Here is a 15,112-nt window from a genome sequence, read left to right as displayed (position 1 = left end):
AAACGGTTGGACATGTACTTGTATGTTTTGCGTGTCCTGGTAGTGACAAACAGCCTATTTCCGTTTTCACTACTGTGAGGCCTACCCCTCTCATTGGTCAGCAATGGGAATTCCTTAATATACCTTAAACCTGGAATTCCTAATCAGAGAGGAGTAGCTTTTACATTTTCGATATGTTTGGAAAGGTAATAATAAATTATCCTTACTGGTGAAATTAGATTGAACCTTACTGGTTTGGAAATGCGACTTTAAGAAAGTGGACACTTCTCTGTACTTACTGTTCTTTGTGCCTGACAGCCTTTTTCCAATACACGTCTGGGTTGGGTGACAGCTATGCTTTTTGCATACCCTCTAGACAGCCACAAACACAAGAATGCGAGGCTCATCTGCATTCTGAGCACTTATCTGGATGCTGATGAGTCTTCCTAGGCAGGAAAGGGGAGAGGTGGATCATGCTTACATCGGAGTAGGCTGTGTCCTGTCCTCCCTAAAAGCACTGATTCCCCCCCCCCCCACCCCCCCCAGGCTTAGCCTGGCAAACAGGACTGGGCTGAAAGGAATCCTTGTGCACTTCAGAGAGCCCCTTTGAAGTCACCACCTACATCAATGGTACTTTGGGTATAAGTACTGGGTCTCTGACCTCCACAAATCAAACACTTCTAAATCTTGAACTGAACCTCTTACAAAAGGACTGCTGAGCTGCTCAAAGACTCTGCTGACTGCTTTACTGAAAGGACTACATTTCTGCTTGTTGCCCTGCCCTGCTGCCTGCTACTCCCAGACTCTGCTGGAAGTAGAGATGGACTCTTCCTTCCCTCCAAGTGATCTCCCTGGGCTTTCTGGCTTGCCTCCTGTATTTTGAAGTGTCAGGGACACAAAAGACTTTCCACAATTCTGCTGGTGCTGCTGGACTCTGTCTTCTGTGAGTCCTATCCTTGTCTAAAGTGCCTTCTCCAAGTTCTGGGCCTCAGAACTGGTTTCTGCAGCTGCTTTTATCACTTACAGCTCCTGGGTCCCTGAAATCAGGCTTTAGGACTCTTTGCGATGGTGAACGGGCTTGTTCACACTGGGACTGTGCCGCTTGCTCGCAGGATCAGAGCGAGCTGCAGTAGCATTGTATCCTCACACAGCAAGCATCAATGCCCGCAACAACGAGGACCCATCTGCCATTCACAACACCCGGCCAACTATTTGTGCCCCAGGATCATCACTAGCAACAACCTACTTGCTCACGATGACCGTCTCACCCGCGAATACAGCACTTTACTCAACTTGAGAAGGTGAAACGTCAGTGGGATCTGTTTCGAACTGTATCCGACCTGCGCTCCATCGCCGTCTGCCTAAACTTTCGATTTACCCTGGTCTATCGCGATCTAGTGCTATTGACTTACATTTTAAAGCACTATGCTTAGCTTACCGAGCAATGTACAAAAAGGGTCTGAAGCTAATTCACAGTCTTCTTGTACCCTATAATTCGTGTAGAATGGTGCACTCAACAAAAGCTGTTGCAGTACTCTGAATAAAGAGAGTTCAGAATGGAGAACGTTCTTTTGCCTTCCTGGACCCTATCTCTGGAACACACTCCCACAGCACTTAAGGAAAACGGAATCCGAAGCAAATTTTAGGAAACTGTTAAAAACAGTCCAATTTGATTAAATCAAATCTTTTGAGAAGTAACTGAAGCTGGTTAGCGCTGAGAGGCTCGTCTGGGTAGCCATGCATTCTAGAGATTCCTTAGAATAGAAAAGAATAAGTACTGTTTTCAATTTGTTCTTCAAAAATTCCTAACTCCGGTTCTACCTATTGGATTTTGGTCATTTTGTTATTGTTTATGGCTAAAAATGAAAGCTAAATTTTTAACCTGTGTGAAATCTATTTTGGTATGTTACTGTGTGTGTAGCACAAACACTTTACACATTGCTTTTGTAGATAAGACAGGCTTCTCTCCAAGATTCCAGCGGGTGTGCACAGGTTATTTTATTGTGCATCTATCTTACCCTCACTAAAGTGGTGGTTCCTGCTTTGCCTGGGTGCATTTCTCAGCCAACCAGGAATCCCATTTCTAACACATGCTAAATACACTTGACTCTGATTGAATTAATTTTGTTTTGTTACTTGTGCTGTCGTGTATGTGCTTAGTTTCAGATTTTGCTTATTCTTAAACTTTCTTTTTGTTGTAATATTTACATTTTGTTAGAGTAGTATCTTAGTTTATGGTTCACCTTAAAGCATTGCACAGTAATGACATGATAAAGATATTGCAAGATAGTAGTGGCAATTTAAACAGTGGTAATTTATGATTGAGATGCTCTTCTGCAATATCAATATGTCTCCAATTGTTTGTAGTACATACTCATCGGGGTTAAATAAGACTGTGTAATTAACTTTTTTCAACACCCAACTACTCCTTTACCTTTGCTTTTTGAATGAGTTTCTAGGGTTTTTGATGTAAGGTAATATCTTCTTACCACACCTACCTATAACATTACTTTAACCTTTTATTTTTTCAGTGAAGTTGTAGAGTTTTTAATGTTAGAGAAGATCACAATACCATACCTACTATTTACCCTTTGCTTTTTTTAGTGAAGTTCTGGGATTATTCAGAGGCACAACACACGCCCACGGCTCTGAGGCCACACCCCCCTCGTACCACTATATAAGCCGCGCTGATTAGAAAGCTCGCATTCAGAGGCACAACACTCCTGAGGCGGAAGCCGGGAGCACGCTCGATTTTTAAAAAAAAAATTTACTTGTCAAAATTTACATTGTTTTACCTGTCTTGCATTCTACCTAACGCATTCTCCCGCCCTAATCGCTGGCAAATCGCCACGCAGCCGATATTAACGCTGCTACGGCACAGTGATTTTCGCCGCCATTCCTCCTCCTGAGCCCACAGGCCACGCCCACGGTTCTGAGGCCACGCCCCCCTCGTACCACTATATAAGCCGCGCCGATTAGAAAGCTCGCATTCAGAGGCACAACACTCCTGAGGCGGAAGCCGGGAGCACGCTCGATTTAAAAAAAATAATTTACTTGTCAAAATGTACATTGTTTTTACCTGTCTTGCACTCTACCTAGCGCATTCTCCCGCCCTAATCACTGGCAAATCGCCGCGCAGCCGATATTAACGCTGCCTCGGCACAGTGATTTTCGCCGCCATTCCTCCTCCTGAGCCCACGGCCCTGAGGCCACGCCCCCCTCGTACCACTATATAAGCCGCGCTGATTAGAAAGCTCGCATTCAGAGGCACAACACTCCTGAGGCAGAAGCCGGGAGCACGCTCGATTTTTAAAAAAAAATGTACTTGTCAAAATGTACATTGTTTTTACCTGTCTTGCACTCTACCTAGCGCATTCTCCCGCCCTAATCACTGGCAAATCGCCACGCAGCCGATATTAACGCTGCCACAGCACAGTGATTTTCGCCGCCATTCCTCCTCCTGAGCCCACAGGCCACGCCCACGGCCCTGAGGCCACGCCCCCCTCGTACCACTATATAAGCCGCGCTGATTAGAAAGCTCGCATTCAGAGGCACAACACTCCTGAGGCGGAAGCCGGGAGCAGCTCGATTTAAAAAAAAAAATACTTGTCAAAATTTACATTGTTTTTACCTGTCTTGCACTCTACCTAGCGCATTCTCCCGCCCTAATCACTGGCAAATCGCTGCGCAGCCGATATTAACGCTGCCACGGCACAGTGATTTTTGCCGCCATTCCTCCTCCTGAGCCCACAGGCCACGCCTACGGCTCTGAGGCTACGCCCCCCTCGTACCACTATATAAGCCGCGCTGATTAGAAAGCTCGCATTCAGAGGCACAACACTCCTGAGACGGAAGCCGAGAGCACGCTCGATTTAAAAAAATAATATTTACTTGTCAAAATATACATTGTTTTTACCTGTCTTGCACACTACCTAGCGCATTCTCCCGCCCTAATCACTGGCAAATCGCCGCGCAGCCGATATTAACGCTGCCACGGCACAGTGATTTTTGCCGCCATTCCTCCTCCTGAGCCCACAGGCCACGCCCACAATTCTGAGGCCACGCCCCTCCTCTCATATATATACAATGTGCCTTCCCCAGACGCGCAGCCGGCGCGCGCAGTAGGCGCCCGCAGCGGGCGCACCGCCTGCGTGCCGAAGGCGCGCCAAAGGCAAGCCCGTCTGCGCCCATCCGCGGCCGACCGGGGCACGGGGCCACGCCACCTGTCCGATCGCCCTACCGGGTCAGAACTCATAGCCCCCACTCCCTCCTCCAACTAAGGAAGGAAGCTGCACCACCCTGTCTCCACGCCTGGGATCTATTCTTACAACATCCCGCTTGCAGCCAGTGCGGATTTTATTTTTCACCCCATGCAAAAATGGAACCCACACAATACTCCATGCTCTTGCTCAACTGCATATCCCTCCACAAGCACACCGCGGAAATCTCTTTACTGATAGAGGATGCTAACCCGGACATCCTCTTCCTCACAGAGACTTGGTTGCATGAACACTCGAAACCTGATTTGGTGCAAACCCTCCCACATGGATACCAAATATTCCGCCATGACCGCAAAACAGGAATCGGTGGAGGACTAGCAGTGATTCACAAGAGAGGCTATGAAATCACCAGCACCCCCACTCGTGTTCCAGACAGTGAATGCCTCCCCTTCACTATAAAATTCAGCCCCACCAATACGTATTCAGGTATGCTTATATACCGCCCACCTGGGACGCAAGGACAATTTCTTTCTAACCTTGCCCCAACAGTTGCAAACCTCGCACTTAGCTCCGCTAACTTCACGCTCCTGGGTGACCTGAACACTCACCTTGATGACCCTAATGACTCAAACGCCAGAGAACTATTCTCCAGTCTAGATGCCCTCGAACTACAGCAACTAGTCCCCTGACCCACCCACCTAAAGGGCCATCTTCTGGACCCTATATTCAGCAATTGCTCGAACCTACAAGTTGGAAACCCTTCTCCCCTTCCCTGGACTGATCACTTCCTTATCCCTTTCACATGGACCCTCCCCAACCACCCCTTACCTAAACCCATGACTGTCCAAAAGTCACGTAACTGGTCCAAACTTCCCCAGCCGGAATGGCTGGAGAACCTTAATCTGACCATACCCACCAAAACTACCAACCCTATTGAGGGCAACGAGAACTACAACAACTGGATTACCAATTCTCTAGATCTGGTACTTCCACTTAAACGTACCCACCGAAGGCGGAGGAACGCGACCGACCTGTTGGTACACCACTGACCTCCGAGACGCCAAACGTAACTGTAAAAGAATTGAGAGAATATGGCATCTCGACTACTCACCAACTGACAAAATAGCTTACAAGGCAGCTATCAAAAGCTACAAATCTAGCATTAAACTAGCGCAGGCAAAATATTTCGAGGAAAAAATTGACAAGGCAGCCTCTAAGCCCAAGTAGATCTATCGGATAGCAAAATCTCTCCTTTAACTACCCGAGACACCAAAGGAGCACAGCAACACCCAGGTCCACTGTGATGAGCTAGCGGACTTCTTTTACCGCAAAATAGAAATCATTAATTCCTCTTTCTCTCAAAATATCCCTCCGCCCAGCTGCCCTCTAGACCCAGATTCCGTGGCAGCATCACCCGTCTCCCTCACATATATCCCGCCCTTAGATCTCAGCCATTTAGAAAGTATCATGCAGCAGGTCAAATCAAGATCACCTACTGACCCGGCCCCTCCGCGAGCTCTCACCCCGATCACCAGTCAGATCTCACCTACCATTCAGGACCTGCTTAACTCCTCTCTCCGCGCTGGCATCGTCCCGCCTCTATGGAAGAGAGCAATGGTCAAGGCTCTATTAAAGAAACCTAGCCTTGATCAAAACAATCCCTCCAACTATAGACCTATCTCTCAGCTACCCTGGCTCAGCAAACTACTAGAGAAGTATGTCAACTCAGTCCTGACACACTTCCTGGAATCAAACGACATACTTGATTCCTCACAGACGGGCTTTCGGCCCCTTCACGGAACCGAAACAGCCTTGGTCGCAGTGACGGAGGAGGCAAGAAGGATCTTAGACAGCGGTGGGTCATCGGCCATCGTTCTCCTCGACCTTAGTGCCACCTTCGACACGGTGAACCAAAACATTCTTCTCCACCGTCTCAGTAGCATAGGCATCTCGGGAACGGCACTCACCTGTCTGAGATCCTTTCTCACAGATCGATCTTTTCAGATATTTGAGAGAGATTTCACTTCCTCCAGCAAACCCCTGAACTGTGGGGTGCCCCAGGACTCCTCCCTGAGCCCCACCCTTTTTAACGTTTACCATAGCCCTTTGGCTGATGTCGTCCGCCCCTTTGTAGTGAAAATTATCACCTACGGGGATGACACACAGCTGGTGGTCGCACTGGACCCCCCTCTCAATTCCCACCACAGCTTATACAAATGTTTGGAAGCAGTCGCCGCCTGGATGTCGGCCTCCTGCTTAAAACTAACCGGGGAGAAAACAGAGATTATGCTCCTGGGAAATACCATCACCAAATCACCAAATCTATCGACTCCATATGGCCCCTTTGCCTAGGCTGTCCCCCCCCGAACCCAAAGAACAAATCAAACGTCTCGGCGTTTGGTTGGACGGAACACTCAATTTTAACTACCAGGCAACTAAGCTTGCTGCCACATGCTTCGGGCTCCTGAGGCTACTTTGTAAGATCCTCCCCCTTCTCCCTTTCCACTCAAGACGGATCATGGTCCAAGGGCTGATTCTATCTCGCCTTGACTGCGGAAATGCCCTATACCTCGGGATCCCACAGTCCACGCTCAATAGACTCCAAATTGTCCAAAACTGTGCCGCCAGGACCCTCCTTGATATCCCGCGACGAGTCTCAGTCAAAGCTCGACTGAAAGATCTCCACCGGCTTCCTGTGAAATCGAGGATTGAATTCAAGGCCATGTGTATTGCCCATCGTTGGGAACAGGCCCCGCTATCAACCGCCCCCTTGTAAATGCCTATCATCCCAATCGTCACCTCAGATCCGGGACATCTTATCTCACCACAGTGCCCCGAATCAAGAGAGCCAGGTATGGAGGCCGGTCGCTCTCCTACAACCTAGCCAAGACCTGGAACACTCTCCCCCTCTCAATCAGATCAGAGCCTAAACTGCTTACTTTCCGAAAGCTCCTTAAAACCTGGCTTTTTAATAAATCATCTTAATAATTTGTTTTAAATTCTAGCGTACTCCGCCCAGACCATCCTCTGCAGCGCTGGGACGCCCCAGGGTAGCCATCACGCTTTATAAATTTTCTTTTCATTTCATTTCATTTCATTATTAATTTTAGGGAAGATCATATTATCATACCTCCACTGGCCTTTCGCATCTGGGGATTTGAACAGGCCAACACACCACAGCCTGCCCTCCGTAGACAGCCTGCTGCCCATGCCCCTGCTTCCCTCTTGTTTGTCCTCTGTTCTTCATCTGCATGCACCGGCCTCAACCTCCTGCCCTCCCATCATCAGCTTGCTGCCCCTGTACACCTCCTCACTGTCGTCTATTCTTTGTGAGCTCTTTTCTTCTCTCGTCTGCCCACCATGGTCCATTGTGCTTCACTTGTCAATGGCGGTCTTACGTATGTGGTCAGCTTTCTGCCCTGCGCCTGTCCTCTCTTCCCTGCCTTTCATTCTCTGTGTGAAGGACTCTTGCTCTCTATGGACCATTGTGCTACCCCTGCAGGCCTTTCCTATGTGGTAAGCTTGTTGCCACTTCCCCCTCCTCCATGCACTCTGTTGTCTGAGTCTGCCCCTGCCTTCTTCCTCCTGCCTTGTGTTGTATTTTATGTTGCTACTGCTCCTCCTGGTTGCTGTTCGTGCTTATCGGGCCACTCCTACCCACCTCCACCCTGCCCTCTGTTGTCCAAGTCCATGTACCCTCCTGCCATGCATGGTCCAATGTGCTGCCACGGCCCCTCTTGCGTACCCACTGTGCTTAGTTTGATGTCCCAGCCCTGCTCCCCGGCCCTCTGTGGTCTGTGTGCGTGCCCCTGCCCACTTCCTCCTGCCTTTCAAGGTCCAATGAGCTGCCAATGTCCCTCCTGTATGCTCTGTACAGTTCATTGTGCTGGCCCTCCTGCCTGACCTACATGTCCAGCTTGCATCCCGCCATGCCCCTCCTCTATCTTCCATCGTCTGAATCCATTTCCCTTCTAGAATCTTCTTACTCCAGCCCTGCATGGTCTTTTGTGCTGCCACTGCCCCTCCCACTTGTCCTGATGGGTTAGGTTGCTATCACTGTCTTGCTCCCCTGCCCTCCATTGTCCATGTGCATTCCACTGCACTCTCCCTCCTACCCTCTAAGAGCCAATGAGGTGCCAATTCCTCTTCTACCTGGCCTTTGCCATCATTGTGCTGCTACTGCCCCTCCTGCCTGATCATTAATGTACCACACCTCAGTAAGTTTTCCACACCTCAGTAAACTGTATCAAAATATATATTTATTAACTTATTTGTTTTGTCTTTCGATTTTTCTCGCCAATTGTGTAAACAATTTTAAACAGAGCGATAATAACAATGGAGGCTGTCTGACAAAGAAAACACAATAACAAATAAAAAGACAATTCAATGGGTGTCTGTGGTGACATACAGTGCAAATAGGTGACCTTTCAAATTCAAACAATACAATAACATAAATTCTCCGTCCTTTTCAGGTCTTTCACTTTAGCTAGTCCTATTTCTTAAATGAATTGCTATAGTGAGCCAGGACATGAGATGGTTGTACGTTGACGTTTCAACTCTTTATAAATATGTGTTTGTAGATACGTCAAGTAGGATCTTCTTCATGACAAAAGAGGAAAGTACGACAGCATATTCAAAGGAAAATGAAATTCCTATTATTAGTATGGTGTGGAATGAAAAAATGTACACTGTGTGAGCCGCCATGTTCTTCGGGTACTCGCCCTTGGTGGTTGGGAATTCACAACATTAAATCTATTCAAGGATCATCTGCAAAATGGTGAGAGTGTCAGTTACTATTTGCATCCCTCCATGTCTACAACTACTATTCTGTGCAGTTGCTGTATGTATACATGTACTTACCGGTCAGACTCCAACAATGAAGACAATCAGCAGTTCAAACTTTAGCTGTGTACCTGTAATGAGAGGGAAGGACTAAGTGTACTCCTCTCCCTTAAATAAAACAAGTCCACACATGGACTCCCAAAGATGATCCCTCAATGTAAGGTCTTAGAAACTCACCCCTCTGGATGTGCTTGTCGGCCTCCAGGGGGTAGTGGGTTCAGAATATTAGCAATAATCAGTCTTTAAAGATTGTCATGTGTTGATGCCAAAGTCCAGTAATACTTGCTGCCCAAACTTCCTGAAATTCTGGAGGCAATATGAACATAAAATTAATTCAAGATACTAAGAGCGCAGCCGTGCAAAACTACATGCTCCTACAGCCCCACATCCCAGCAACAACAGTCACAGTCTCCCTACCTGGATACTTGCATATGTCTCGACAGCTCACGGTCAAGTGTGCCGCAGCTGGTGTTACCAGATTAAATGGATTGCTGAGACAACAGGTGACGATGTCACATGGCCATACGAGGTCTGCCACCTGTGATTGCTAAAGTGGTGGCCATCTTAACCTATGGTGCCCCATCAGGGTATATGAGAATATTGGAGTAAGGCGGTGCACCGGATGATTACTACTGCATCCCCAAGTCAGAGAAATGCATTTTCTAGATAGACGCATGGCTATCACCGGCTCATGGGCATGCGAGCCGTGGCTGGTAATTCCTAATTTGGTGGAACGGTGATTACATCAAGTGACAGTGTCACATGGTCAAGAGTGGAACCGTGGCGGCCATCTTAACCTCTGTTGCCTCATATAGATCCAAAAGAATGTAGGAGCTCAGCTATGAACCAAATAATTTCTACTACAGCATAGAATAGGACAAAACAATTCCCTAGAAAGATGCATGTGCATCACTTGCTCGTGGTTGTACGGGTAAGGAAGAATATTTGAGATTTGGTGCACGTTAATAAAACCGTGCCGGCCAGCTTGACCTCTGTTACCCTTCATTAATGTGGAAGGTTGGAAAAATCTATGTCAGTGGGTCCTACAAACAGTCTGGTCCTATAGACACAGGAGTGACTGGGGACTATGAATGGTTTACCATATGCATTCACAAGGGAACAAATGGCCCGTTAGGACCTACAGCAAGGTATGTTTGATGCACGTTTCTATAAACATGACCCAATTCGAAAAGCTTTATTCGACAGTTTATGTCATAAAAGCAAATCACACATAGGACAACAATAGATTTACAATAATAGAATACCATGAATTCATAGAATAAAACATTCAAATTTCATACAACAAACAGGATTGCAAATCAAGCCTCGGGAGAGCCAATGCTACGCAAGGAGCATGAGTAGGCACTGCGCCGGTTCCTGAAGCACCCACCTACTTTGCTACAGGATCTCCACAGCCTTTGCTCTGGTACCCTGGGTTCTCGGCCAATAAAATCTGGGCCACTGGCTAGCGGGAATACCACAAGGATGCCTGGAAAACCGAGTCCAGGATCTTGGAATTCTCGTTGTGGTATACTGCATTCTCTGGATCAAAGAATTCTGACTGTTGTATCCCCGTAGTCCCTTCCACTGGATCCACTAAAGCGAGCTGCTGGGTCCGTGGAGCACTGGTAATAAAAGGCCCAGAATCCTGCATGCAAGATATTCCCAGCCCCACAGCTGGATCATTGACATACGGCTGATAGAATCTATGGAATTCTGTAAGCGTAAGCGGAGTTGGCAGAGCCGGCGTACGCCAGTCAGGCGCGCAACTAGAGACAAATTTCAGGGGAGGCTGATAAGAATTTCGGGGGGGGGGCGGTAATTCTTCCAGTCATTGACAGAGTGGAGATCCAGGGGCTCCAAGAAGGGGTGAAAACACAACAAAACCTCATTAACAGGTAAATGGCCTTTTAAAGACCTGTGAAGTACTCCGGTGCCGAGCTGAGAGCCACACATCCAGCGTGTTCACACTAGGGGGCCGACCTGAGAGCCGCACACCTAGCACGTTCACACTAGACGGTCGCGCTGAGAGCCGCTCACCCAGCGCGTTCACACTAAGGAGCTGTGCTGAGCGCCACGTTAGGATCGCCACTCCAAACTTTCCTAAAAAAAATGGTTCACTTCCATTAATTTATATTTGCCCCTGGGACCCCATCCCCCAGGGCATCCCCAATTCTTGAATGTTTTTATTAATCATTAGGAAGGGGGGCCACATGGTCCTCCTTCCCTTGACCACTTCTGGGCCCGGGGACCACATCCCTCGGGCCTGGCCTCTTCATTGGCAACCGTGGGGGAAGCCCCAATGCCTCCACAGTCCCGCCGGCTCCCCGCCTCCTGCAGAAACCGGCATTGCTTTTGGGCAAGGAGAGTTGCTAACATGCAGATCCCCTTGCCCCAAAGCAGTCCTGCTTTGCTTCATTGAAGTGAGACCAGGCTTTCCTCCTCTCGCTTCAGGAAAGCAAACCAGGGTTTGCTATGACAGGGTGGGAGAGGTGGTTCCACCCTGTCATAGCAAACAACAATGTCCCGGGGGTGGGCTCCCTAGGACATAGCAGGAGCCGGACCTGGGGGTGGCTGTTCTCTTGGGCCATCAAGGGCTCCAGGAGTGGGGTTGCGTGACCCCCCTCCCTCTATTTTCAAAGCCCTGGGGAGGTAGTGGTCCCCAGGGCTTGGGGGGGCGCGCGAGGCCCCCACTGCATATGTAATTAAACCCTGGGGGTGGCATTCCCTGGGGCTTGGGGAGGCCTCAGAGGCCCCCAATAATTACAAAACAAACTCCCCGACCTAATTTACAAAGCCCCGGAAAGGTGGCGGTCCCCGGGGCTGTGGAGGCCCTGTAGTCTCCCGCAATATTTACCCCGGAATCTGGCCCACCCGGGGGCTCATTTAAATGAAATAGGGGAGACCCAGCTTAATTTTGAGAAAAAAAATTTGTCTGGATTCGTGCACAAAGCGCACATTCGGAAGTTTTAAAAAAAATATATACATTTTTTGGGCCTGGGGTTCTTGTGGGACCCCCCTGTACAGGACTAGGGGTTAGGGTGTTTCTACCCTGCCCTTTTTTCTTCTTTTTTCGACTGGTTTCTTGTGACTCGGTTCTACCGAGTCACAAGATGGCTGCCAACACTTCCTGGTTTGGAGTGTTTACAGCCGATCACAGTGAAGCTTGTGGTCTTGGCAGCCAATTACAGTTAAGCTCATGGTCGGGAGGGTGCGCAAACCCACCGCTGCCCAAGATATCGAAACTTTTGTTTTTTGATTTTCTCAGCAACTACTTAACGGATTTTCACTATTTTTTTTTAATAAGTCACTTTCTGAATCAAGCACTACCTTTTTGCCAATTTGGTGTACTTCCGTTCAGCAGTTCGTGCTGTAGCCTTGGCTAAAGTTTCCTATGGGAAATTGATTTTTTTACTTTATTTTTTTAATTTCTCAACAACTACTGAACGGATTACACCATTTAAAAAAAAGGTCGCTTTCTGAACCAAGCTCTACCTTTTTGCCAAATTTGGTGTAATTCCGTTCGGGCTGTAGCCTGTAATAAATTTCCTATGGAAATTAACATGGAGAAAACACTTTTTGGGACCCCCCGCTTGACGAATCACCCCCAAACTTTCAGGATAGGAGCTGACGTGGATAGACTTGTTGGGGGAGAATTTCGCAAACATTCATCAAACGACGCCAAAGTTATTAGCAAATCAAAAAATGCTTTTCCTATGGAAACTAGGTTCTAACTATAGCTACCTACTGGCGACCGCCAGTAGGTAATATATATACACACGCAGACATATATTTATATGTACAAAGACACACATATATATAACTATATATATATACGTACACACACACACTCCAAACTACTCACATCAAAGTCTGTTTTTCTTGCAGAGTGTTTAAGCATAGGAGTGCCATCCATGCCCAGCAGAAAAAGTTACAAAGTATTTTGTAATCTGTGGAGCAAAGTCTTTAACACCTTGGCTGCTGGGTGTTTTCCCCCCCGGTGCTGGATCCTTTGCTTTCCCATTGTTCATGACGAGCTCAGCTCGTCATCAGCACAGCTCAACCGTGCATCATGACGAGCTGAGCTCGTCATGAGCATCGAAAGGGTTAAGCATAAGATTAGCTAGTGCCAAACGCAGTATTACTGCTTTGGATTGGTTAACTACCATCCAAGCCAACCTGATATGAACAAAAGCAATTCCTGATACGTGCTTTGCTCTCATTAAAGTTTGTCAGAGAGATATAATTTTACCCAGACACAAGGGAGTGTAAGTCGGAGGAATGTTTTTGCAGGGTTTGATTGCTCTATAAATTATGCAAAAATGGAAGAAGGGGACCCTGGCTATTTTCCAAGTTTTAATTGGAGAGTAGTCCTTTTATATGGAGAACTCTGCAACATAATCAACACTCCAAAACTGCTTGCATTAATTGTCTGTTTTTCTGACAGAGTTTGAAGCATAGGACTAACATAATGCCATCTATAGTGAGGTAGAAAATTGACAAAGTATTTTTTCATCTTTGTGTCAAAGTATTTAAGCGTAGGATTAGCTAGTACCTCCAATGCCACACTGAAAAATTACAAAAGCCTTTTGCCACTCCAGACACTGTATTACAGCTCTGGATTGGTAAAATCTCATCCAAGCTAACCTAGAATTAATAAACGCAGTCCGACACATATTTTGGTGAGTTTAGTTATATGTTTTCAGGTTAGAATGTAATAGTTTTATTGTGTTTTCTCGCATTGTTTGGCAGTTGTATGGCTGAACTTGTAAATTAAATTACATTAGGCGGTAGGGTTTGGATTCAAGATAATCCAACTCTTATAAATGTTGAAAATGCTGTGCTTTGTTGGCTAGCATTTCTTGCGTATGCCTACTTTTTTTTAGAGATGTAGAGCTTAAAGGATTGAGTGGTGGCTTGTTTATTTTTTAAGTCATGATATATATGATACTTTTGGAAAATGTCAATAAATGAGTGCTGCCTTCCAACTGATATATGAAGCATTGTTTGCTCTTTTCTCCTTCCACCACACAATCGATTCTTAATGTGGAATCTGGCTTGGAGTCTGCACCCTGATTTGTGTAAATAGCCATCACAAGTATCTTCACAATAATTAAGAAAAGGGAGGTTTTTTCTCCATTGTCATTTAATATATCGTAATGTTTAGTGACTTCTTATGTAGTGACAAAGACTATGGCTGATAGTTTGGGAATTTCAAATGTAACTTGACTGTTTTATACACAAAAATAGGAGAGGCACACTGTATATAATAATGCTCAATTTGTCCCAAAAGATGTTTAAAATTACATATATAGGTTCTAATACAGTTGTTCATACTCACAAATACAAGCATACTTGTTTGTAGTCAAAAATAATATTCTTTAGTTCTTTCTTGCAATATAAAGTCACAGCCATAGTGTGAATAGAGAGCACAGCCCACACATTTCATCCCAAAAAAATAGGGACTACTTCAGGGCATATAAAAACATGTAAAACTAAACAAACAAACATTAAAATCTTATTCATCATGATTGTGGAAAAAAGGAAAAACATAGAACACAAATATTTTAAAAAATGCCTTGCTTGCCAAAAATATAATACTGATTTAGTCTGTTGATTCACAATGAATAAAGCCTTTTCAGATAAAAAAACCATACCAAGGTGGGGTTCTAATTGAAAGCAAGACATGCACCATGTACAAACTAATTCGTAAAAAGTCAATTTCCCATAAAGTTGATTTGTAGTTCTCTTAGGCATCCTTCCTCTACAGTATAGTGAACATGTGTATTCATCAATCATCTTTATTTTCTCAGTTCATCCAATATGTAATCCTAACATGTACAAAAGTTGTCAGCAAACATAATGCACATAATGGCCCAGAACAATAAAACAATAATGCATTTCTATTTACCAGTTCTCCTCAGATCAATGTCAAAATGTTTAAATGATATATGAGTATAACTTATTAATTAGAATTTGAGATAAATGTCACATTTAGTAAACAATCACCATAAACTTTACAGACTAAATGATTATAGTCAATATAGATAAATAATAAAAGCTTATATACA

At 46.0% G+C, this 15,112-nt stretch overlaps 1 protein-coding gene across 1 annotated transcript in view; it reads right to left on the bottom strand.

The window, feature by feature from the left end:
* LOC147727119 (protein FAM240B-like) overlaps nucleotides 1-15,112 on the bottom strand; it is a 179,463-nt gene that overhangs the window by 19,118 nt on the left and 145,233 nt on the right. The window lies entirely within an intron of this gene.

Source organism: Lissotriton vulgaris, chromosome 3_1 (genome assembly GCF_964263255.1).
Source record: "Lissotriton vulgaris chromosome 3_1, aLisVul1.2, whole genome shotgun sequence".
Lineage (NCBI taxonomy): Eukaryota > Metazoa > Chordata > Amphibia > Caudata > Salamandridae > Lissotriton > Lissotriton vulgaris.
The sequence above is the reverse complement of the archived record's forward strand: the minus strand, read 5'-3'. Positions and strand labels throughout refer to the sequence as shown.